Here is a 4,699-nt window from a genome sequence, read left to right as displayed (position 1 = left end):
TATATATATATATATATATATATATATATATATAAATTTTCGATGGAGCATCCTCTACTAACATTCATTATATCAAATCTAAGTGTAAAAAGTGGACACGCTCGGAGGGTCTTCTACTAGTAACATGCTCATGGGATCTATATTTTTTATTAAATAAATAAATAAAAGTGGCAAGATTGCTTCGTTTAACAATAAATATGAACGAAATAGGAAAAGCGATTTCTCCAATTAATCTCAAATTTATAAGAAATTTATGACTTAAGTCGATTATATTCGATGAATCAATCTTTTTAGTTCTATTAGCAAGTCACATGCTTTCGTTACACGCTTAGGACTAAACTTTATATAACAATAAATAAATATTTCAAGTATCTTTCTTCCTAAAAATTCAATAGTTCAATGTTATACAATTCAATGTACCAAACACGTTTCACATATTATGCAGGGTCAATAAAGTTAATAAATGCAAACTACGTGCTAATATTTTTCATCTGAATCAGGTGCTACAAAGTACTGGCGGCAAATCCCAAAAAGGATATACTCTTTAGAAAAGGTCTCGATGACCAATCAAATTTGATACTTTTTTCAAAGTGATGATTGTCACAGAATAATTGAGTATAGGGAAAAACATCTGGTACCCTTCATTTTATGTTACCTTTCATTCTTCCCCATAATGATTTCGTCCTTTGACATGGCTTAACGCTTGTCTCAAAAAATAAGAAGGGGAATTCTTGGTCTTAAAAAAAAATTAAAAAAAAAAATGTTTCATTACTATGAATATGTATAGAGCACATTGACAAGTAAATACATATATAGTAAGACGTGTCCATATGTAATTCGTGTGTCAGCGTGGCGTGAGATCTAGAATCATCGAACAAGTATATAATATGTGTGGATGTTAATTGTTGAGGTCTCATGTCAATAGTGTGTACCTTTTTCTATTGAAAAAATTGTTTTATACGACGTTGTTATGTTTGTACATTGAAGTAGAGTCGGTAGACGGTAGCCAATTCCACTTTATAGGTCTAGTATTTTAGTTGCACAATAATATCGATAGGCTTAGGGAGAAAATTTTCCTGCCTTATGATGGAATATCATAGAATTATATAGAACAGATGAGTTAAGGGGTTAAATAGGTTGTAAATATCAAATTACTACTATGTACAAATCTTGTTGCCAAATGCTTATAAAAAGTTTATCACATAATAGGCATTTGATTAGGAAAATGAATCTGACCTTCATATGAAATAATGTGTAGTTGAAGACTAATAAATAAATTTGTACGTCTCTAGCAAGCTTAACTTTTAAACAATTCACATCTAATAACACATAAGTGGGGTCCATTCTAGTTGACACGATTAGAACATAATGATTATAGCCTTGAATTCTCGAGGACAAGCAAGTGTCATCGAAGTCTCAAGTATGCTAATTCTTATTGAGCTCGACGTTGTTGAGAGTCATGTTAGCGCAAATCGTGTTCACTTTTCAATCTTTAGCGCTTCAGTATTAAGCAGGTCTATTTCGTGCTTCATGATTTTGTTTAATATTGAGTTGATCTTCTCACCTTTCTCTAAAGTTGGGTTCAATTCATCAATCTAATACCAAGGCGATGAGATTTGCTGTCTAAAATTGGCTGTTGAATTTGATGTCCATCCAATAATTCATTGACATATCACTTTAAATTAACATATCCAATTTTTCTTTCACTACCTCTTATGTTTAAAAAGTGATGTGTTAATGAATCATTGGATGGACGATCAATTGTGAATACCAGATCTCTATTCAATATCAAGCGCTTCAACCGTCACCTATCGTAATAAAAGAAACATAACACTATTTGAACAATTCTTTTCAGAAATTTAAGCCTATGAGTAATTATGCTTGATTAGTGGGATTCATCTTGTCAAATAATTACCTACTTAACTTCAAGTAGAGGTTATTATCTTGATTAAAACACTTTATATTTGGCTTAAAATTTTCAAGATTCCTTCGTCCCTTCATTTTATCCTTTAATTTAAGTCAAAAGTTGCCATTAAAATACCGTGAGAAGAAATTTATTTTCTCTGTCTAATCATGAAAACTCAGGTGATAACACTAATTAAAGTTTCCTGTCTGAAATTGATTCCTAAATTTTTGATGGATCTGACATAAATTGACAATTTTTTTCACACAATTTGGCCCTAACTCCCCTTTATCTTACTTTAATCTTATTGTTAGAATAGTAATTTGACATCATGATTCCGTGGAAACTTGGTTATATTGCAATTACAATTTTTATTTGATACACCCTTTTTTAATTGTAGTTAAGTTCCACGATCTTTGCTTATTGTAGCAATTATTTTTCTAACTTTTTCCCGTTGAATTCTTATATTCAACTTTCCGTTAATTAACATGTTTCGTCATTGATGATGATTTATATCAATATATTTTGTTTTCATGCTCTGAAATGAGAAAAAAATATTTTTCACTCTTTTTATTAATTTATTTTTTAAAATATGATAAAAAATAAGTTATTTTACACCAATTCAACGGATTCTTGGACATAAAACGTTTATTAAATAAAAATGTGTTAACTAATAAAAGGTTAAATGATGAGAATGACATGAAAAATTGTTAGGGATATAAGTGCTATAATAAGTGAAGATTAAGGACCTTAAGTATAATTAATATGTGGTGTAAAAATAAAAATTTAGTGTGAATATAATTACTCTAATTGATATAGACAATTAATTCTTGTGAAGCGAAAAATATTGCAAATTTAAATTTTTTAACATGCCATTAACGTGTACGTTAAATTTATCTTTTCGTAAATGAGTAATACTTGAGAAGGTTTAATTTTTTTTTTTTTTTTTTTTTATAGAAGTTTATTGACAAACTTATATATGAATAGATTGGACGTACAAGTATCTAAATAATTATATTAAAAAAAAAACATATTATTATTTTTAAATAGAAACTAACAATGGCGACCAGATTAAGAACATAATTTTTTTTTTTTCTCTTTAAATATCTCATTATTCCAAGACGAAATCAAGAAATGAAATATTAATTTATACCGTTGATATTCTTCTCATTACCAATATTAGGGAAAATTGCAGCCGTGGTCACTAACTTATCAGTTTTTTGGCGAACTTTAGGACCTTCACTTTTTGTCGCTCACAATTTCAAACATTTCAAAAATATGTATCTGAGAACCAAATGGATCCATTTGACCGTTAGTTGACCAAGGAAGTTAAAATTTTATCAATTTTGATCAAATTAAAAGGGTAAAATGGTAAATTTGTATTTTTCTCACATTAAATAAGTTTAAAAAATCAAAAAATAAAAATAAATATATAAATCCTTCTTCCCCCCACTCCATTCCCACCCACACCGACTGTTGGCATTGCCACCACTGCTACCCACACATTGTTGACACCGTCGCCTAAAGGCGACCACCAGTACTACCACCCACACATCATCGACATTGCCATTCAAAGGCAGTCGCTACCACCTCCAAATTAGAAATACAATCAACCAAACTAGCCATCCCATCCCACCACATCAAATTGCCAACCAATCCTAATTGGAGCATCAATTGGAGCAATTAAATGATTACCCATGGTCGTACATGTTTTCTCGACGTTCGCCTAGCTCCAATGGGATTCAATTTTCCATTTATCTTCTGCACTCAAACAAAGAAATGGGCGTTTAGAGATTCAAGAAATAGTTTCACCATCCCATTTTCTTCACAGCCACTAGATTGGGGCTTTAGATTACAATCTCCAGACTAGCTCTTTGGATTTTTCAAGTAGGATTGTTGAGTTTATTGTTGAAATCCCATATAGTTGGGTGGTGGCAACATTTTCGGATTTTTTTTAATTGAGTTTGAAGTTTGAAATGGGTAATTAATAGCAATGGTGGTGGTGGTCATGAATGATTTTCTAGTTTTGATTTGGTAGAGGTGGAGGTGGGAGCAGAGGCGGATGCAGAAATAATTAGTTGGGGGGACATAATTAAACTTTATACAAATTGAATACTTTGTTATTAATTTTTGAATAATTTACACTTGATCCAAGAAAATACAGATTTATATTTAAAAAATATTTATTCATTAATATTTTATTCATCATTTTCATCCATTTGATTTCGAACAGTCATTTTATTAATATTTTGTTTATTACAAGAAAATTCATATTTACGTTCAAAAAAATTTATAATGTATTTAATACAAACAATCAATTCAAGTGATTGAAAGGAAAAACATATAACCATTATTCAATCAAATTAATACAATTCGTTAAATATAAATTAAATTGAATATAATTAGTCAGAGACATTCTATATACATAAATAGGATATGAGAAAATGTAAATTTATATTCTAATTAATTGAAAAGTAAAAATTTGTAGTAGATGTGATAATTTGTATAAAAATTATAAACAAATTTTAGAAAATTAGAAGTGTTAAGGTTTTGATAAAAGGTGGGAGGGAGAGAGTAAGATAAAGAAAGAAGAAAAGAAAAAATTTAAAATTTATTGTGATTTTGCCCCTATTTGGTGATGTTAAAATCACATTTTTAATAAATTTTGATAAAAGTTAAGGATTTTATAAAATATGCTATTCGAATTAATTTATTAACTTTTATTTAGATTAAAATTTAGATTTTAATCGATGCCAAATAAGACTTATAAAAAATAAAAATTAAAAAATCAAAACT

This window comes from Olea europaea, chromosome 10, assembly GCF_002742605.1.
Source record: "Olea europaea var. sylvestris chromosome 10, O_europaea_v1, whole genome shotgun sequence".
Lineage (NCBI taxonomy): Eukaryota > Viridiplantae > Streptophyta > Magnoliopsida > Lamiales > Oleaceae > Olea > Olea europaea.
Note: the sequence above shows the minus strand (reverse complement) of the source record.